Genomic DNA, 22,701 nt, shown 5'->3' on the forward strand with positions numbered 1-22,701 from the left:
GTGTTCCCAAAGGGTACTGCTGTGATTCTGCCTAACACTGGTGTACAGCAATGAGGATAAAGTATACTTGTTACATTTAGAGTGCTACTTTTACCTTTGTTCAAATAATCTTCCCAAGGCAAAGCAATACTAGTAAAGCAATTGTGTTATCATGACTGATATGGAAAGCTACAGACAGGAGACCCTAGTGACTTTAACTGTTGATCAATTGAGAGATATGTGTAAAGCTAGGAATCTCACTGTAAAAGGCAAAAAGGTTGAATTGATAGAAAAGTTGTTAGAATACCAAAGTCTGAAGAGTGGGTCTGAAACCCCCACTCATACAGCAAATGTGGAAAATGTTGATGAGGATGATAATGTTACTGGGAGTAACTCAAATGTTATGGATGAGGTAGATGAGGCAGAAAAGTTTCACAATGTAGGCCTTGTTTTACCTCTACCTGTCATAGGCCTCAACCTTTGACCACAGAGACTGCAACAGGTCCAAACCTATGTCCTGAATTTGTCTCTTTGGAAAAATGAGACTTGAGTTAGAATTTAAAAGAATCCAAGCTCAAACTGAAAGCAAACATCAAGAGCTTAGACTCAGAGAAATGTAATTGAATCATGCACTTGAAATGAAAATGTTGTCTCTTGAAACTGGTTCTCTCCCAGAGTCTTCTAGGTCTTCCATTTCTAAGAGGCCTTGCATGCCCAAAGAGGCAGTACGTATGTATGAGGTTAAGCTTGATATTTTGGATTGATTGGCTGCTTTTGAATATAATCCTGGGATTCAAGACATTACAGGGAATTAGTTGATTCCTTGGCTTTTTTCTAGGCTACCCCCTGTTGCAACTGATGTGGTAATGGAGTTGGGGGATATAGACAGAAAGGAGTATGAAATTGTGAAGCTAGCTTTGATAGCTAGATTTGTGAAGACCCCTTATCAGTATCGCAAGAGGTTTAGAACCCTCTAAAAGCATGAGGTACCCCTTGGGATACCTGGGGACTGAATATTTGAAAAACGTAGATGGATGGGTTAAGGGTTACAGAGGGAACACTTATGAAGGTATGAGGATTTTTTTTATATTGGAATCTATTTATGATGCCTGCTCTCCTGAACTGAGACAGCACTTGGCCGACTCTAAGGAAATGGATCCAAAGAAGTTAGCAAGGGCTTCTGACTTGTGGGTTGCCCAAATAGCTACTCACAAGGATTCTAAGGTAACTCAGAAGAAGGATGAGGGGAAGCAGCACAAGAAGATACCAAAGAGAATTCTAACACCTCCAATCCAAAAGAGGGCCCCAAACATAACAAGGGTAAGCCACAAGGGAAACCGAATCAGGCTTGTGTACCTCCTGGTGCCAAACCAGAAGGAGGTCAGAACAAACCCCCATTCATAAAGACGTCTGGTAAATGTTATGCTTGTGGGTCAACTGACCACGTGAAAGGGGATCCCAGGTGTAAGGGTAAACCTTCAGGGATCCACACTGTCTCCTTAGCCTTCTCCCCAGAGGATGAAGTACCAATGGCAAGTGGAAACTTTCACTTACTGGCTGAGGAATCCATGAAAGTCTCAGCCAGTGTTTCTTTAGTACCCCTACGTCTGTGGGAACAAGAGAACGTAGATGTCTATAATTCCACTCCAGACAATACTAAAGAATATTACAAAGACAGTGTTCTTGAGAATGGTCAGGAGACCCCTGCCATCAGAGACACTGGGGCCAGCATAACTGTAGTTGATTAATCATTTTTCAAGGTTGAGGATGTTGCTAAGGCCCCCAAAGTCCTAACTAAGCTTTTTGGAGAACCTGTCCAAATGCTTCCACAGTTACCAGCTCTCATCCAGTGCAATGACATAACTGTCAAGATACCTGTAAGTGTGCAGAGTGAAGTACCTCGGAGAGTCCTGTTGGGGAATGACTTAAAAACTCTTAGAGTTTTGTCAAGCACCCCCAGCCCTCCCAGCAAAAGGAAACAGGGGCAGACTAGGAATGCCAGAGAAAGTACCTTCAGGGGTTCTCAAGAGGAGAGTATAAAGGAAACTATAACTCTTAGTCCACAGGACTTACTGACAGCAATTTCTAAGAAGAAAGAGGAAAAAGAGAAACCTAAAACCTCCAGGAAGAAGCCAGCCAGCACTCCTGTGCTACCAACGAGGACATCCCCGAGAGGACTGTCCAAAGTCACACCTTTGACTACTCCACCAGCTGAGGCTGAGTGTGTGGAACAACCTTGTGTGGTTGAATCAGCTGCTGAGGAATCAGAGCTGGAAGAGGACCTTGCTCCTGTTGGAGACCATCCTGAGCTGCAGTCCTTACTGGCAGAAGGTGGACCCTGTAGGGCAGACTTCAGCAGAGGTCAAAGAGAGTGTCCTACTCTTGAAGGTCTTCGCCAACACGCAGCTTACCAGCTGGATGCGCAAGAGCCAGGGAAGCATAGGTTGTACTGGGAAGATGGCCTCTTCTACAGTGAACCGACTGAGTCTATCCCAGGGGACTACAGAAGACTTGTAGCACCTCTTAAAAGCAGACTCCAGTTCCTACAGTTAGCCCATGAGATACCTTTGGCTGGTCACTGAAGTTTTAAGAAGACCAAGGAAAGGCTCTCTCTATACTTCTACTGGCCTACATTGGGGTCTGATGTAGACAAGTACTGTAGGAGCTGTCACACTTGCCAAACCTCTGGCAAGAGTGGAGCCAAGAATGTGGCGCCTTGGTGGGAGTCCCTTTTGAGAGGGTAGGAATTGACATTGTTGGTCCCTTAGACGCTCCCACATCTTCAGGAAACAGTTTTATCCTGGTTGTAGTAGACCATGCTACTAGGTATCCTGAAGCTATACCTATGAGGACTGTTACAACTCAGGCTGTGGCTAAGGCCCTACTTGGTATTTTTTTTGTTTAGTTTTTATTTTCATTTTATTTGTAACAATTAGTTTGTATTCAAACTTCAATTACAATCAAAATTTCCGAATTATCAACTCCATACAGATGATCACAGATGATCACAAAAGAAAGGACAAGCAAATTAAATTAATATGATAGATAGATAACATTTTCAGTAAACCGATCACATTGAACGGAGCAGAAATAACTTAATTCAAGTTATCCTCTAAGAAATCACACACAGCACATGTAAGTGTCATATTTGTGCCAGACAGCACCCAAAACCACCATTAGCGGTATCGCCATCTGCAGGAGCAAATTTCCCAAGAACATGAGATCTAGACAGCGTTAATTTTTGAGATTCCATAATGAGGTGTTTCAATGATTCGAATGAATTTCCACAAAACCTGCAATGATTGTCAATGATGTTTGTATCACGTTTGAACCATAGGATCTCTTTTGTTCTGTATATATTCAACTGAAATCTTAGGAATTGGTTGCAATGTTTTCTTGAAGGAAATTTTTGAAAATATTTAGGTAACTGATCTAAGCTGTTTACTGCAAGTCCCAAGTCAATTGAGGATTTCAATAGATTCATTTTTTTCTGAATTTTGAATCCAATTCCACTGTCTCCATTTTTTTTAGCAATTTGTGGCGTTAATAGGAGTGTTTCCCATTTTATGTCTGCATAGTCAAGTATCAATTTTAATCTAGTTGCCCATATCAATATGATACCGTGATGTTGGTTTGATATAACAGATGATAAGATGTGGTATGTGGGAGCCGAATCTTCCAAAGACATCTTCCGTAGCACAGCCAAGGATTTCCATACAACTATGTTATACATGGATTCAATCCCAAGCTCATGTCTTATGGAGATCATTGAGACACTCGTAGGCAGTTTTAGAATTCGTCTCCAAAATAACCCCTCATGAAAAGACCACAATTTGTGACTTAGGTTCCAGCCAGACTCGGCACCAAATGGGATTGACGGAATCACTTTTTCAGTATAGAAAGGTACAACTGGTTTCAGTGTAAATTTACCGTATTCCGCATGTAACTTTGCCCCTTGAAGTGAGAATGTTACCATTCATTGTTTCAGGTTGTTCATCCATTCATATTCTCTAATTGAGGTATTGAACTGGATGCCTAAGTAACGCACCACTGGAACAAGCATAATTTGTGAGTCAGCAAGTTTCCATCTGAATGTTTTGATTATTTTCTGCGATGATCCCCCAATTGCCATGATCTTGGTCTTTTCTGCATTAATTTCCAAAGCGTTGTCATTGAGATATCTTTCTAGCGCTACTAAGAGTCTTTCAAGACCAATTGGAGTTGAACCATTAGAACGATATCATCAGCAAAGATGGTCCAACTGATGGACTGACCATTTATTTTTGGGGGGAAACAACAAACTTGTTGAAATGCTTCTGCGATGTCGGATATGAAGAGTTTGAAGAGAAGGGTAGCCAATGGGCACCCCTGTTTGACTCCTTTGTTTGTCATTATTTCCTCAGTGAGATCACCGGCTTCAGTTATCCGCACTCTGATGGAGGTTTTATTATGTAGTGCCATTATTGGCTGCAGTAGATCCAGAGGACAAGACCATTGCTTCAATTTAGCCCATAATTTATGGCGATTGAGTGAGTCAAACGCTTGCTTCATATCGATGAACGCAATAAACAGATTTTTCCCCTGTTTAAGCGCTTCCAATTTTAACAAGTTGAGTATTATCAGGTTCAGTTCCGTGCCGACACCTTTGGTGAGTCCGGTCTGGCGTACATCAAAACGACCTGAAACCAATGCCCACTTCGCAAGTTTTTGCTGCAGAAAAGTTGCAAAAATCTTTCCCACAATGTCAAGAAGGGCAATGGGACGGTAGTTTGCTGGATCATCCCAATTGCCCTTCTTGAAAATGGGAACTATGATGGCAGAGTTCCATGATTGTCGGTGCAACTGAGTGGTTGCTTTCAGTTGAAACAAGTGCTCAATAAATGCTGCCCAATGTTCGTTATTTGTTTTTAACATCACATTTGTGAGGCCATCTGGTCCAGCAGCTCGTGAGTTTTTAAGATGTTTAATTGCTGTTGTGATATCGTCTTTAGATTCCATTACGTCCCAAGAATTTACCAATAAGGGAATTTCATCACTTTGTACGATTTCGTCATTATTGAAAACCTTATCATAATGTTGTTGCCAACTTACTTTTGATATGCCATTATGAAACTTTGCGTTCTGAAATACAGACTTGTTATTTATTATATTCCAAAGATCTTTTGTCTGATGGCATATGATCAACTTTAGCATTCGCTCACCACGCTCTTAGTCTCTTATGATTGCAAAACTCTTCAGCCAATTTCGGTATCTCATTTTACGATGTTTCATTAGAAGAGGCTTATTTGGATCTGATCCTTTTTTCAATTTTCAGAGATCTTTCTGCAATTGTTTTTTTTTTGAGATACCATCGTACTGAATTCATATTCCTTTACATAGATGCAGCTATTCGAAAGGTTGGCCTTTGTTTGAAATTGCGACAACAGTGATGTATAATTTAATTTATCTTTTACAGGGACTACATCTGAAGACATATTTTCTGTCAGAGTGTTAATTTGTCGGATATTCATTTTGAGTCTATTGCCTCTTTGATTTATTTCCAAAGGCTGGCTGAATTTTACATCAGAGGTTTTTGATGGCGCTGTCCAGGTTAATTCTAACTGATTGTGGTCACTGAGAGCTGAATCCAAAATCCTCAAACAAACAATCTCATTTCAAGTTAATTTGAGTACCAGATGTAATAAATTATTTTCTTACAATGGTCACGGTGCCATGTATAATTTGGGGGAATATCTCCCTTTGTTTGACCATTGAGCATCCGAGAGTTTCTGGCTGTCATTGCTGATTGAAATTGATAGCCTCTGCATGACACATTATTTTGATGGTTAGGCTTTATTACATTCTTAAGATCATCGAACCAACTGAAATTCAGATCGCCAGACAGAATCACATTTAAATCTGTGTAGATTTCCATACTATCATCGATCAGTTTTGTTATAGATTGTATGAATCGAGTAGAGGAAATTGTTGCTGTGTTCCAATGCGTATTAAGTGTTAGCAAATGTTTGATTTTTTCCCCTGGGCCATTTTTACTCTGTAGCACTGTTCCTTGAACAAAGAGGTTTGGTGAAAAAGACTGCATGATCTCCCAGCCTTTTGCGTTATTTATCATAGTCAACAAGCCAGAATAGGGTCGACCGAATTATTTTTTTCCGGCTGGGTTCAGTAGCATAGAGTAGCCATCTCTAAGTGGTGCTTCCCGCAACCATGTCTCCTGAAGGCACACTGCAAAGTTGTTTGGCATAGAAAGTTCAGAGTTCTGGAACTAATGTCGAAAGCCTCTGGTGTTCCATGATATCAACACATTTTCAGCCTCCCTACTGATTTGCGATAGTTAGGCTCTTCGAGAATGGTGATGTTGATCGAATTTTGAGAGATGGGTTTGAACGAAGGTTGTGGATTTCTTCCACTTGCCACTCCTTTTATATTAAATTGTTTCCTTAGAGCTTCATGTCTTTGCTCGTGTGTGAACTCAGTGTCATCCGACACTCTCTCGTCAACTGTTTCTTTTGTTATTTTGGCTTGTAATGTTAAATCGAAGCCATACGACAGCAGTTCATCTTTGGCCATAATTAGTGTATTCTCGACGGCTTGTGAGTTGATGTGTAGGTAAACCTTGTCAAGTGTGCCTTCAGAGATATATTCAACGATTGCTATATCGTTAGAGTTTATCGTTCTTAATGAGGGAAAATTGTGTAGAAGACACATCACGTTTATGCAATTTAAATTCTCCTCGTTCTCATCCGGAAAAATATTCTCAAGCCGGATCTTCCAGTGTATTTGGTCTTCCTTCTGCTTCGAGATTGGCAATTCTTTTGTTTTAGTTAGATTTTGTTTGCGCCATTGTGCAGTCGTCATCTTCGGGTTTAGCTTTGTCGACATCTCTCTTGTTTTTTGGTCAACAGCCCTGTCAATTTTCTGTTTCTGGCTTATTTTTTTCTCAAAGGAAACGCTTGGAACCAGATGGTTTACTGCACCATTGTTTAAGCCATCTTTTACTTTAATTGCAGGCTGGATTTTCTTAGCAGTGGATCGGGTACTCATAGCTGAATGCCGTGATGTATCTTGTTCCAAGGAAAGAGAAGGCGCTTCGTCCGACTCAGCTAAATGTGTAGATAGATCGCATAGATCCGTGACACTTAGATCACGACTGTTGGAACTAGAATTTGAATCCAGTCGTCTTCTTTTATTTGGATACATTTTTTCAGCCACAGTTGGATTTACAATGACGTTTACTGGTGGCTCATCTAGTGGCACGTTTCCAGGTCTACCAGACTGAGAATTCTGAGGACATCGAGAGAAAAGACCAAGCTTTTGCAGAGTAGAAAGATTCCTGACAAATTGCTTGGTTTTCAGTCTGCTTTTACTCACATTAGATTTGTTCTTGGGCAAGTTCTTTTTGTTGATTGATTCTTTTGTGATCTTTTCACCTGTTTTTGCCTGTTTATTTGGTTCAAGAGTTTTGCAGACCCTGTAAAAAAGTGTTCAGTTTTTCTTTCAAGGAAGGTGCATCAAAACTATTCAGTTTTTCTTTCAAAGGGGCTGCATCGGGTACATTGTTATTTATTGGAAGACCGAAGGTCAGAGATTGAATTTCTGATGGTTGTAATTCCTCAGAAGGCTCTTTTGAAATTGTTACTGCCTTTGGGTCAAATAAAGCCTTAGACACACCAGTTGGCTCAATGATTTGGCAAGCTCCTTCATTCTTATCAAGGATGGTATTTTTATTGATTTTATTTTGTATACAAGTCTCCACTAAGTTTTTCCTCATATTTGAGCTTCTACTCAATGAATGCGGAAGTTTTCTCACTTCTTGCTCACGATCGTCAAACACCGATCTCTCTTGCTCGGAATGCCAAATCCATTTCAGTGTTTCGAGGATGGCTTCCATTAAGTCTGTTTTGTCGGTGTGGTCTTTCATTGCGAGGCCGCCTAGCCAATTTTGCCATTGAAATGACAACTCAGCTTCACGTTCGACTCTTACAAGTAAATGAGTATTAGTTTCTTCAAGTGACGATATTTTGCTCAAAAGGTTATGCAACAGTGCATTTTGGTCTTTCGCTGTTTCGCTTAGAGTTTCATACAACTTAATGAACGGTATCAGGGCTAATGATGTTGCTGCCAGTACGTTGTTATGGATCTGGATCCCGGCTGCCACTGATAAGTTTGTTTTATTGGCGATTTCCATCTCTGCCTCCTGTGTAGAGGTTTCTTTTCCTTTACTTAGACGACTTTCATTTGTTGTTTACTGTTGAGCGGATTTAGAGTTAGGATTGTTGCAAGAATTTAAGTTTGACTCATTTGTGTTTTTGTGATTTGAATTTGTGGTCGATGTATTGACCATATTTGACTGGCATTGCGCACCTTTTTGATGTGGGCTACTAGTCCGAGATTTAAACGAGTCACTACTTAATCGCTGTAGACGATGTTCTCCTTTTTCAAGGTTTAAATGTGCTTTGGATTTTACAGTGCTTAAGCTTGGTGAGGCACTGGAGAAACTATTTATCAGTTTGTCTTTTACAAGCTGATAATCAGCGGTAAGTCGTTCTGTCAGCCGCGCTTCCCGACCAACCAGATCTAATCCAAGTTTTTTTTTTGGAGATATTTGTCAGATGAAGAGACTGTAGTAGTCGACTTGTAGCAGGCCATGCTACACCGACGTCAGAAGAGTCCAACATGGCTGGAAGCTATGTTGTCGGGAGCAGCATTTATAGAGGTCGACATAGGAATTGGCTGATCGCTAATATGTGGTACACTGTTTGGTTCTTCATCAGATGTTAAGATTCGTGAGGTTTGAACTGCTACAGCTTGTGAAGCAATCATGACTGCCTGGTCGGATTTAGTTACATCCTTGGTTAGAAATCCACCATTAACATTACAATCTAGATTTAGCACATATGTGTCTAGCAACCTACTAGATGTGCAGAAGGACACCCATCTTGCAGCAATGTTAGTTTTATCGATCCACCAGAAAGATGCGAATTATTACTTTCATCAATCAGAGTGGAGTGTTTGCAACAAGCAGTTAAAGGAGGAACAAAAATAAAATGTGTATGATCTTCTACCCCACTGGGTAATTTTAATGCCAAAAGTTCAGTATCTGTAACATCAAATGGTGATTGGAAAGAAGCGGTGTCAATTTCCACCACTGCGTTTGCATCAGATAATTGAATTACTTTCTTTGCAATGTTAACAGTGTACTTGTTGATTGGGTGCGGCAACAAATTGGGTTCCGCTTCGACATTAATGACATTTGCAGATTTTGAAAGAAGATTTGCAGTCAGCGCCACAGTCAGCGCCGCACACTCGGGTTTTAAACTCACGTCATCTCTCGGGTCTGAGTTATCAATGCCGGAGGCACTCTTTCCAGCAGGCGACGCTACGGCCGATGCTATTGAAACATTTGTTTCCATTCTTTCGGCAACGTCAGCGTCGACCGCCAAAGGTGTTTGTAGGCTGGCTGGCGTCAGCCGTGAAGCTAGGGGAACGGAAAAGGGAAGGGGCAGTAGGGAAAGGGAAGTGTTTACTGCACCCGTACCCAGAGAATTGAATAGGGCAGACAGGGCTGACACAGCGGACACAGCTGACACAGCTGATGCCGTAGGCTCAATAACAATAGACAATTCCCCACGGCCACGAGCATGTCATGTCTTGAGGCGAGTTTGAGGCCTGGTATCAATCAACATTGCTCTTACCAGTTACCAGTTGCACCTTAGGATCACTGCGCCTCTGCAGCTGAGGCGGACTAGAAGCAGACTGGACTCTGCACCGGACTCTGTGCGCCCAATAGGTTTTTAAAGAACAAATTGATGAAAATAGAGATGAGACTGAACATGTCGTGCAGCTCCTCTTTCACCAGGTAACAAAGCAGAGACTGGAGGCAGACTGGACTCTGCACCGGTCTCCGCGCCACGCTCCACACGCTCAATAGGTTTTTAAAGAACAAATTGATGAAAATAGAGATGGGACTGAACACGTCGTGCAGCTCCTCTTTCACCAGGTAACAAAGCAGAGACTGGAGGCAGACTAGACTCTGCACCGGACTCCACGCCACGCTCCACGCGCTCAATAGGCTTTTAAAGAACAAATTGATAAAAATAGAGATGGGACTGAACACGTCGTGCAGTTCCTCTTTCAACAGGTAACAAAGCTGAGACTGGAGGCAGACTGTACTCTGCACCGGACTCCGCCACTTGGTATTTTTACCAGTGTAGGTTTTCCTATGGAAGTTATCTCTGACAGGGGATCCAATTTTATGTCCCACTCCATGCAGGCCATGTGGAAAAACTGTGGAGTAACTTACAAGTTCTCAACGGCCTACCATCCTCAGACCGATGGATTGGTAGAGAGGTTTAATCACACAATGAAGATCATGATAGGTTCTTTAGATGAACCCCTTAGAAGAAAGTGGGACCTTCTACTGCTATGCCTTCTATTTGCTTATAGAGAAGTCCCTCAGGAGGGAGTTGGATTTAGTCCCTTTGAACTACTTTATGGCCATCCAGTTAGAGGCCTCTTGGCCCTAATTAAGGAGGGGTTGTAGAGTGCTCCTCCCCGAAGCCGGTGAGAGTCACTGACTATATGATAAGTCTCCGGAGGAGAATGTCACACATGATGGCAGAAGCATCAGATAACTTGAAAGCAGGTCAGGCTCTGGTGAAGCATGACCAGAAGGCCAACATGGTTGAGTGTTCTCAAGACCAGCTAGTTCTAGTTATGATACCTACAAGGCAGAGGACCTTACAGGACAAGTGGATAGGACCCTTCAAGGTTGTGGGTAAACTTTGAGAGGTCAATTATCTGGTGGATTTAGGCAATCCTAAGGAGGCTCCCAGAGTCTTTCACACCAACCGTCTAAAATCTTATGTCTCAAGACCATAAGTAGGAGCTTTGCTTCTAGCTTCAGCTCAAGAGGAGGAGGAGAGTGAACCTCTACCTGGCCTACGCAGAGGCCAGCTCTAAGATGAGAAAATAGAAGGAGTTAATCTCTCTTCTAATCTGACACCTGAACAACAGGAGGAGTGCAAGTTTCTGTTAAATCAGTTTGCCTCCCTGTTTTCACTATCACCAGGCTTGACCCCTTGGGGCCAGCATGATATTCAAACTGGTGTGACTGTTTACCTGTTAAAAGCAGAGGTTACAGGATGTCAGACCATGTAAGATCCCACATAAAAGAGGAGGTCAACAAGATGCTTGATTGTGGGGTAATAGAGTCCTCTACCAGCCTATGGCCTAGTCCAGTTGTTCTAGTACCAAAGGCAGGATCCAAGGAGTTGAGATTCTGTGTGGACTATAGAGCTCTTAATGCAGTCACCAAGACTGATGCCCACCCTTTACCAAGGACGGAAGCACTGGTGGATAAGCTTGGTTCAGCCAAGTACCTCAGTACATTTGATCTCACTTTAGGCTATTGGCAAATAGCACTGACAGACCATGCCAAGGAGAAAACTGTATCCTCAACCCCATCAGGCCTCTATCGGTTTAAGGTAATGCCTTTTGGACTAAAGAATGCACCTACTACATTTCAAAGGATGGTTAATCAAGTTCTGAATGGGATGGAGGACTTCTGCATGGCATACTTGGATGACATTGCAGTGTTCAGCCCTACTTGGAAAGAACATGTTGACCACTTAGGATATATTTTGCAGGCTCTTGAGCAGGCTCATCTGACCATAAAGGCTAGTAAATGTCAAAGTGGTCAGAGTAAAGTGGTCTACCTTGGACATGAGGTAGGAGGATGTGAAATCAGGCCATTACCTAGCAAAGTACAAGCTGTACAAAACTGGGCCATCCCTACTACTCAAACCCAAGTTAGAGCCTTCCTAGGCCTCACTGGTTACTATAGGAACTTCATAGAGAACTATGGGACCATAGCTTCTCCCTTGAATGTAGTCTCCTCTCCCAAATTCCCTAAAAAGGTCAGGTGGAATGAGGAGTGCACTCAAGCACTTGAAGGCCTAAAGAAAGCCCTTTGTCAAGCTCCAGTCTTAAGAGCTCCTGACTATACCCAAACCATCATTGTGCAGACAGATGCTTCAAATACAGGTATAAGTGTAGTCCTTAGTCAACTGGATGAGAAAGGTAGGGAGCACCCCATTTGCTTCATCAGCAGGAAGTTGAAGGAACCAGAAACAAGGTGGGCAACCATTGAGCGTGAATGCTTTGCCATTGTGTGGTCACTGAAAAACTTTAGACCATACTTGTATGGATCTACTTTTGTGATTCGGTCTGACCACCACCCCTTGAGATGGTTGATGCAAATCAAAGTGAAAACCCTAAACAACTAAGATGGTCAATCAGCCTGCATCGGTTTGATTTCACCATTGAACACAGGTCTGGGTGTCACCACCAAAATGCTGATGGTCTCTCCAGAATGTTTGACCAACTGGAGTAATGAGATTCATCCAGGAGTGGATTAAATCCTCCTGTCCCTTAGTCTGGGGGGACGAGTGTTAGGGAGAATTCTCAAAATGTGCTAATTTCCCTTACCTTTTGAGACCCCCAGCAACTTTGCTGGATTTCTAGGATTTGATTTTTCTACCTGTGAAGTGTGTGAACCTTTTTTCCCACTCTTCATGTATTTTGATACGTGTTTTACGTTTGTGTTCTTTGGTTATGGAGTTTTAAAACAACTCCATAGGCATCATCTTTTTCAGTGTGTCACACAGCACCTTCAGTGCAGTGGCACAGGGATGTCTTTCAGACTTCCCAAGGTTTAAATACCTTCTCTGGGACTGACTACTGTCTCCCAGAGCCTGTAAAGTTAAATTGACTTTACTAGTCTCTTTAAATTTACTGACCCAGCACACACTATCTTACTATAGAGTGCTGGAGGGGTTGCTTAGCTTCCCCTGCGTCAAAACACTCATGTAACAGTCAAATGTTACCTTTTCCTACTTTAAATGGCTACTGGCAGTGGTTTAGATCAACTACCATGATTTTTCCAGACCGCTAACAACAGTAGCTAAAAATCGGGTCAGCCATGTTTTTCAATATAGCGCCCGAGACCTGTCTGTAAAAACAGACTCTGGACATCGTTTTAGCCCTTTCTTTTAGGAAATGTCCTTCTTGTGTTTGTCCCTGTGCGCCAAACCAGGTTTGGTCCCTTTGTTCGTTGGCCTTCAGTGCTGAAGACCACCTCTGCCGCCTAGTGTCTGGGGAGGACAGGGTGTGAGGGAGGTGCCCGAAACTCCCTGTGCTTAGTCTCCTAGGAGACCTGAATGCACTCTGGTGTGATTGGCCAGCTGACTGTCCGACAAGGACAGCCACCTTGCTTTGTGAGTGACAGCCAGGCTGGAATGAATGGAGGAAAACTGTTTAAAAGCAGGTCTCTGGGACTTGGGAAGCAGAGTCGAACACTGGAAGGAAAGAACCGTAGACGAGCTGAAGGGAGAGGACTGCTGCAACTCCTGGACGACCGGTGAAGTCCTGCTGCAGGTCCAAATTGCCTGAAACTCCATCGACAGAGAAGCCCTAAAAGGTTAACTTCTTCCCTTGAATTTGGTGGGAACAACCAACTCGCAAGCCACCTGGACACCGTCCCCATCTGGTCGAATTTTCATCAGAGTGCTGTTGAAAACCGGATAGCCAGAGGGAAGGAAACTGCCTTGTGGACTTTAGGGCACTCACACCTTAAACCAACGTCTTGCTAAACTTTTGGCTCATCCCTGGGCGGTGCAGGAACCTCCCGCCGTCCTCCTTCTTCTCCCCACGACTGAAGCTCAGGAACAGCGAGATCTGCTCGAACTGCCAGGAACAACTGCCTCAGCTACAGCTCTTCTTCATTACCAAGGTACTGTGCAAACGCGGTCCGGAAATCTTTTCGGCCATCGTGAAAGTTCTTGGAATTTTCCTCAACTTGAAGGCTTGTCCTTCCCTGAACATTTGTCAAACTTTTCTCCTAGCCAAATACTTCTAAACTCTGTGGCAAAGACTTAACCGTTATCTACCAGAACTGTGCTATCCTATACAAAGACTCTGAACCATTGACTTTGGCCTAGGCCTATGAGAAGAATTGCTGGTTGTAGTTAACTGAAACCCTTTGCCCTGCCTATGAATGTATTTGGGCTGTTTATTCTTATAACCTTATCTTTTTACCCCTTTAATAAGTATTTGAAGTGCCATTTGGCTACCACTTCAGGGGAGCTAAACTTGTTCATCTACTTACCAGTTGTATTTTTGTGGTTTATTAGTGTGTAATATTGAGCTGCTTGCGCTAGTGTAATGTTTACTAACTGACTGAGTAAATACATGGATATTCTTTTTTTTTTTTTTTTTTTTTTTTTTATTACTTGTACATAATCAACTAGAAAAGCATGATTTTTACAAGAGGTATCAGTTCATAATTTCAATAAAAATTCGAGGACCCACACAGGGGCAAAAAGCGGCGATCAGACGAGGCGTTGGAAAGTTGCGGTCAAGTCAAGGTGGACATTTTTTTTACAGAATAAAGGGGGATATTCAGCCAACGCCTGATTCGCCAGTTGAAACTTCGTGTCGTGCATCTGTGTGGTCGTGTTGGTATCCACTATGCACCTCCTGTAGGGAATACGAGCTTTGGTTCGCAATTTTGAGAAAAGCCTCCTGAATTATTTTTGCCGTGGCCGTTGCCCAGCGGGGTTTTTCACCCGAAATCAAACGGCACCACCATGTGTTTTCTTCGATCAGGGTTGAGTCGTGCCATAGTGGAGGGAGATAGGCCAGGCGTTCTCGGTTCAGCGAGGGACAGTTCAACAAAAGATGGCGTATTGACTCCGTGGAGTCAGGATCGTGGCATAGCCTGCAGGTAGTTATGGCAGTTAAAGATCTAATCCCCAGGATTTCTCTTGTGTGGAGCAGGTTGAGACGTGCTCGTAAAAATATCCCTCGAAGTTTTTTGTCTGGGAATTTAACACAGTAACTTAGGGGCGACTTCAATTTGTTAAATGTTGGCGGGAGATGTCTTAAGCATTTCGCTGCTGCCGCTTTTTCTATGGTAGAGATCCAGTCTTGAGTCTTTAGTTTGTCGCTTACCCTTTGGGGGTTCGAAATTAGGTCAAGTTTGGAACATAACACTTCCTCCAGTGTGTGTTCTTGCCGACGCACCCAACGCAGAACGGCTTTGGAGGACGTGGAGGACAGCTCTTGGCAGATGAAGTTGCAGATTTGAAGGCCATCTTTTATTAAGGTCTTTCTAAACAGGGCAAGCGAGGCCACTTTGACAGTCGCGCTTAACGAGAGCAGCCCCAGCTCTCTTCTGACTGCTTCGATGGGAATTGCGTTTGGTAAACCCAAAAGTGATTTCCAGATGTGGCCCTCTAGCCTTCGCCATAGTTGGTGTGGAATCGTGAACATTGCGTCCATGCCGTATGTTAACGCTGGCACTATTTTCCCTTTATTGAAGGCAATGGCCGGGGAGAGTGAGTATTTGCCAAATTTCCTGTCGATCGCTTTGAGCTGAGAAGTCAAAAGCTTTGTTTTTGTCCAGAGATGAGCTTGCATTTTCTGTTCCTTGCTTGAACCATCGAATACCACCCCCAGGTATTTGAAGTGGGAAACCACCTCAATTCTGATGTTGTTTACTGTCCACGATGTAGGTTTTTTGTGAGGACGAATGTCTTTTGAAAAAATCATGATTTTGGTTTTGGCCTGGTTTATTAGTAGATTGTTGGCTGACATATAGGCTGCAAGGTTATCGAGCTGCCGTTGCAAGCCAATTGGCGTCTGGTCGAACAAAATCATGTCATCCGCATAGAGGAGTCGTGACAGAACCGTGTTTCCAAGCTTTGGCGGAAAGGAGCGGACACGCCGCTCAGAGTCTTTATAGTCGCCAAGAAATGGATATTCTTTACCAAGAAACCTTGAGTAAGTGTTTGTTTGAATCACTGTATTGGTTGGTCCTTTGTGTAACTTGTTCTACTGCTCACTTAAACTCTTGAGATAAGTCTGGCCACTCAGCCATGGCTAACACTTTACTGTGTAGTACAGGCTTGTGCCAAAGGCGAAATTGTGCTTACATTTGTAGTCTTAACTGCATGTAGTGCTCCCAAAGGGTACTGCATGTGATTCTGCCTAACACTGAGCACCTAGGCATGCGGGGTGCGATTTCTGTACACCTGAAATGTCCTAATAGGTATAGTATGGACAGTGGATGTCAGAGGAACCTGATAAAAAAAACTTCATCAACGCTTTTCTGAAGGTCTCCCACTTCTCTAGAGTAGAAGCTGAAGTGCGAAAGGCAGTCTTCTGATGTTCCTGCTGTGCATCTCATTGGTATGTGTGTGGTGACCTGAATGCTTGTGCTTCTTAAAACTCTGTTTCAGTGGGAAGAACAAGTTACTTCTTACCTTGTAACATTCTTTCGACGGGATGTTCCTCCGACGTATTCCTCATCTTAGATATATCCTTCCAGCTCTGCTGGCCTCGGAAAAAATTTTCTCCAGAGGGCGCTGCGCGTCGACGTCCCTCGAGTCGATGACCCTCGACAGCCGCCGTATCGACGCTCAACATCATCTTGCCTATAAAGGCCGCGCGCAGCGTCCGTTGCTCAGTTCCGTTTTGTAGCCCACAGTATTACTGTCTGGACTAGACTAATCACCCTGAAGGAGCGTAAGCTGCAACAACAAGGGTAGTAGAACTGCGGGGATGGATGGGAGGGTCGATGAGGAATACGTCGGAGGAACATCCCGTCGAAAGAACGTTACAAGGTAAGAAGTAACTTGTTCTTCGAAGGGATTGTGTCCTCCGACGTATTCCTCATCTTAGATAGGCTCCCATAGCAGTATTCTATATTTGGAGGAGGGAGTACTGACTTCACGCTGTCTTCTATTGATGAATAGAATGTAGTACAGCCCTTCCAAACCTAGTCTCTTGACTAGAGGAGGAATCCAGATTGTAAAAACGTGTAAAGGTATGGACAGACGACCATGTAGCGGCCGCACATATGTCTTTAATCGGCACGCCTCTTTTGAGGGCCGATGAAGCTGCAATACCTCTGGTCGAATGAGCCCTAAGGTTTTGAGGGGGCTCTTTCCCTGCCAGTTTATAACATTCCAGAATGGCTAGAATGATCCATCTGGAAATGGTCTGCTTAGTTATTGGTAACCCCAGCTTGTGACCTGTGTAGCCTACAAATAGCTGGTCTGCCTGTCTTATCCTGGCTAGTCTACTAATATAAAAACTTAAAACCCTCCTAGGGTCTAGTCTGTGTAACCTCTCTTCCTCTTTCCCCGGGTGGGGAGGAGGATAGAAAGATGGTAGGGTAATCTTCTGAGAGATATGGAATTCAGAGACTACCTTTGGGAGGAAATTAGGCTTCACTTGCAGGACAACTTTGTCTTTGTGAAAGATTGTATGAGGGGGTTTACAAGAAAGAGCTTGTAATTCGCTCACCCTTCTAGCAGATGTAAGTGCTATTAATAAAACAGTCTTAAGGGTAAGGAATCTTAACGAACAAGAATGGAGAGGTTCGAAAGGTGTACCCATCAGGAAAGTTAATACCAAGTTTAAATCCCATAGGGGAACTTGGAATGGTCTTGGGGGATAAACATTGGTTAACCCCTTTAGAAACTGTATTACCAAGGGTAATTTGAAATAGGATGGTTCCTCCGCAGTACGCTTAAAGATAGATAGCGCTGCGAGATAGCCCTTAATGGTGCCAACTTGAAGGCCTGAATTTGCTAAATATAGTAGGAAGGACAAAACCATTGGTGTACCACATGAAAATGGGTCGATATTCTGTTCTCTACACCAGCTGCAAAATCTGTTCCAACGGCAGCGGTATAAAGACTTTGTTGCTGGCCTCCTTGCCGAAAGCAACACCTCCATAACATCATCAGGGAGGTCCCAATCCTTGTACCTCATCCGTTCAGAAGCCAAGCGTGAAGGTTGAGGGTTTTGATGTCTGGATGGAGAACCTGACCTCCCTTCTGTGAGAGTAGGTTCTCTCTGAGAGGAAGTCGAATTGGAGGGCAGATGGACAAGTCTAGAAGGTCCGGGTACCACGTTCTCCTGGCCCAATCCGGGGCAATTAGGATCATGGTTCGCCGGAATCTTCTCAACCTCCTGATCATTTGAGGAATGACAGGGACCGGTGGGAACGCGTACAGAAGCGGAAACTCCCAGTCCACTATGAACGCGTCTCCCAGAGCTCCTCTCGGAGGAAATTCCCTTGAGCAGAACAGGTCGCATTTCCTGTTTAGGCTGGTGGCGAACAGATCTACCTGAGGGGTTCCCCAAAGGGTGAAGATCTCTTGAAGGACTTCCTGAGCTAGCTCCCACTCGTGGGAGACTATGTTCTGCCTGCTCAGAGCGTCCGCTGTCAAGTTCTTCTCTCCGGCTAGGTGAACTGCCGATAGAGAGATTCCTTCTTGGATTGCCCAAAACCAGAGCTGCATCGCCTCTCTGCACAGGGGTAGTGATCCTACGCCTCCTCTTTTGTTGAGGTAATGCATGGCCACCGTGTTGTCCGTCATTATCAGGACGTTCTTCCCTTGTACAACTGGCAGGAAAGCCTTCAACGCAAGTTTGATGGCTCTCAGCTCTAACAGGTTGATGTGTAGTCTGGACTCCGATGGAGACCAACGACCGCTGATGGTCAAGTCGTTGGCGTGGGCTCCCCACCCCGTGAGTGAGGCATCCGTGACTACTGTTATCTCCGGCCAGGGTTGCCAAAACTGTTCTCCTTTCAGAATGTTCTCCTGACAGGCCCACCACTGAAGGTCTCGAGCCACCCTGCCGGGAACCTGAAGAAGATTTGTCATTCTCCCTGAGAATTGTGACCACTGAGTCCTCAGTGCCCACTGGAGGGATCTCATTCTCAGGCGAGCCTCTGGCACAAGGAAAATGCAGGATGCCATGAGGCCTAGCAACCTCAAAAAGTCGAAAGCTGGGAGACGTTGGGCATGTTGGAACTTGGTAACCATCTGTAGAATATCTTGAGCCCTCACCTCTGGTGGCGAGGCTTTTCCCAGGGAAGTATCCAGGATCGCTCCTATGAACTGGAGTCTCTGCGATGGTATCATTTGAGACTTCTTTAAATTGAGGGAGAAGCCCAGCTTGTGAAGGGAGTAGCACACGTGATTTAGCTGGATCTGAGCTTGCTCCGGAGAAACAGCTCTGATCAGCCAATCGTCCAGGTAGGGGTAGACGTGAATCCCTTCCCTCCTTAGACTTGCAGCCACTACCGACATTAACTTGGTGAAGACCCTCGGGGCGGAGGTCAGCCCAAAAGGCAGTACTCGAAATTGATAGTGAGAGTTGCCAATTGCGAACCTCAGGTATTTCCTGTGTTTGAGATGGATAGGCACATGGAAATAAGCGTCCTGAAGGTCCAGAGATACCAACCAATCCTGAAACTGAAGGGCCTGGAGGATCTGAGAAAGAGTGACCATCTTGAATTTGTCTTTCCTGAGGAATTTGTTCAATTCTCGCAAGTCCAAGATGGGTCTCAGTCCTCCGTCTTTCTTTGGAATGAGAAAGTAAGGGGAGTACCAGCCCTTGTTCCTCTCCGCTACAGGTACCGGTTCTATGGCACCTTTCTCTAGCAGGTCTATAATTTCCTGCAAGAGGAGCGGATCTGGAGCTTTCTGAGAGCTGATCCCCGGTGGATGACTCTGAGGAATACGTAGGAAAGGTAGGCAGTAACCTTGGGCAACTGTTTCCAATGCCCAAGCATCTGACGTGATAGCCTGCCATTCCGCCAGATGTTGAGTCAACCTGCCTCCTACAGGTGTCCTGTGAGGGAAGTCCTCAGAGTGGTTTTGGGGCGGCTGATGCAGATGCCGAAGGTAAAGAGGCACCTGCTGTTGCTGCGGCTTTAGAATATCTACCCCGTCCACCTCGGGTAGTCCTTCTTTGACCCCTTTGAGCCGGTCGTCCTCTACCTCTTCCGAATGAGGAGTAGAAGCGAAAGGACTTGCCCCTCGCAGAGGTTCCTGTGGGACGAAAAGGAGTCTGACGGATTGCAGCTCCTAGGGATTTTGCTGCTGCTTTTGAAGTTTGCAGTTTCTCTAAACTGTCATCCGCCTTTTTCCCGAACAAAGAAGAGCCATCAAATGGCATGTTCAAGAGCCTGGCTTGCACATCTGGGGCAAAACCCGACTTTCTCAACCAAGCGAACCGCCTGGTTGATGTACTTGCCGCCATTGCTCTGCTGATACTGTCAGCCGAATCAATGCCCGTCGGGAGGGATTCGCACATAGCGTCTTTACCGTCCTGTATAATATTCAGGAACGCATCCCTTTCTTCTCCCTCCGGGATGCAGTCAGCCGCTGTAGAAGCACACTCCCAAAGTGTATGGCTGAACCTAGCAAGGGTGCAAGTAGCATTAACAGACTTTAACGCCATGCTACATGCTGAAAAGACTTTCTTAGCCATAGCATCATATTTTTTATCGTCCCTGTCCTGTGGGACAGTAGGATAAGCCGTCTTGACGTCGGTAGAGGATGCTGCTTGTACCACCAGACTTTCTGGGGATGGATGTTTAGACAAGAACTCTGGGTCAGTGGAAGATACCCTGTACTTTGCAGACAGTTTCTTATTTACTGCTGGTATTACATCTGGGGTTTCCCAGTTTGTCATGATCTTTCTCTGAAGAGCTTTATGAAAGGGCACCACTGGATCCTCTTGTGGGCCTTTGTCAAGAATATCCGTGAGGTCATCTTGCTGGAAAGATTGTGAAGGTGTAGACCACCCCATGAACTCTGTAATCCTGGCCATTAAGGCTCTGTAGGGGGTTTCAGCATGCTCCCCCGGGTCTGGCTTAGCAAAATCCACCTCAGGGGAAGTGTCTAAACCACTTGCCTCATGTAAAGAATCATGAAGATCCTTTAATCTGCGCTCTTCAGAGGAAAATTCCTCTCTAACTGGGGTTACAGGTCCCTGTAACTCAAATGTGTCTTGTTCGGACAAATCACCCTCTTCTAAAATTGAGGATATAGTTCTCAATTGTTCTGAACTAATAAAGGGAGTAAATCCCATTTCCAAGGCAGAGGGTGCTGAACTTGTCATTATTGGCCTCGAAAACGTCGATGTCGTCGACGCCGACGTCGAAGGCTTCGAGCGTGGCGTCGAAAACAGAGGTGGAGGCCTCGAGGACCTCGACAGAATTGGAATTTTACTCGACAATATCGACGCCATCGACGTCGAGGGCCTGGGGATCGTCACTGGATGTGTGGTCACCGTGACTTTTCTCGGCGTCGACGCCGGTGTCGAGGCCGGCGTCGAGTCGACAGACCTGTGTGTCGAAGGTCCCCTCGACAACGGCGTCGAAGACCTCGACGTCAATGGAACCTTCGTCGACGGCGTCGACGGAACCTTCGAGGAAGGTTTGGAGGTCATGGTCCTACTCGAGGGTTCGAGACGCGCTCGAGAGGTTTCTTTCGCCGGGTACTGCGACTCGCGGCGTTTTTGACCTTTGGGTCTTTCGACCAGAGCATCGCTCTCGGCAGTCTTCGAGGGGGTCGAGGCCGCTTTCTCGAAGACGCTCATCATATTTTTTCTGAATTCCTCCCATTCAGCCCGGGAACTATGTTTCGTGGGGCAAGGGATTCTTTTTGGCGAAACAGAGGAAGAGGAAGACGGAGAAGGGGATCTTCGACGTCTCCTCTTCGAGTGTTTCGATCTCGAGGAGTGATGAGACCCACTCCGAGACCTGGAGCGTGAATGGTGACGAGGAGACGAATGTCTCGACTTCGTCGAAGAAGAAGAAGCTTTAAAAGTCTTACCTTTCTCCAGCTTCCCCCTACGCTCCTTCAGGGCCTTAGCTGTCATGGACATACAGTCCTCGCACTCCGAACAATGGTGTTCGGCTCCCAAGCACCACAGACAATTTCTGTGAGGATCGGTTAACGACATCTTTTTCCCACAATCTCGACATTTTTTGAAGCCGGATCGAGGAGTTGTCGGTTCCGACGAGGAAGCCATCGAGTATGGTATCGAATAACTCGAGGTAAATAGTACTAAGAACTGAGCAACGGTATTCCGAGGCACCGAGTAGCGCGGAAAAACGGAACTGAGCAATGGACGCTGCGCGCGGCCTTTATAGGCAAGATGACGTCGAGCGTCGATACGGCGGCTGTCGAGGGTCATCGACTCGAGGGACGTCGACGCGCAGCGCCCTCTGGAGAAAAATTTTTCCGAGGCCAGCAGAGCTGGAAGGATATATCTAAGATGAGGAATACGTCGGAGGACACAATCCCTTCGAATGTACATTTTCATCTTGTTCCTCATATCTCTATCTTCCTCACAAGAGTTTTTCCAGGCTAGACTTAGTGTTAGGAGGAGTCTCTAGAGCAGACTTTTGGGGTGTGGAGACTTTGAGTTAAGCAAAAGCTGCACCATCCGCAGACACACCAACTTAGGATGCACAGCCTGAGAAGGCCTGCACTTCTCTGTGTCATGTTCTTTTCCTAAAAAGAAATTGAAAGAGTTGTGTAGGTCCATCATAGACATCGAGCAATCCCATTTAAAGCAACCCCTAAAACTTGATTTCCTTGAAATGACAAATAAATAATTTGAGGTGTCGCGTTCACAGAGAAAAACGTTTCTGCGTATTACCACATGAAAAAGGAACTCAGGGAAATTACGTCTGTGGCATAACATCAGTTACGCCATAAGATAGCGCCAAGCAGTCATGATGAGAGTGAGCTCGGACTCGCACAGTGCCACCTGGTGGCTTTGAGAAAACGTACAGGAGCTGACTGCATTTGGATTTGAGTAGATAAGGAATCTGTAGAAAGAATT

General features: G+C 44.8%; 1 protein-coding gene across 1 annotated transcript in view; it reads right to left on the reverse strand.

Annotated features, from left to right (window-relative positions):
- Positions 1-22,701, reverse strand: part of LOC138525982 (neurofilament medium polypeptide-like) — a 708,053-nt gene that overhangs the window by 81,341 nt on the left and 604,011 nt on the right. The gene's annotated exons all lie outside the window — the stretch shown is intronic.

Source organism: Ambystoma mexicanum, chromosome 7p (assembly GCF_040938575.1).
Source record: "Ambystoma mexicanum isolate Mex_15411 chromosome 7p, UKY_AmexF1_1, whole genome shotgun sequence".
In the NCBI taxonomy this organism is placed as follows: Eukaryota; Metazoa; Chordata; class Amphibia; order Caudata; family Ambystomatidae; genus Ambystoma; species Ambystoma mexicanum.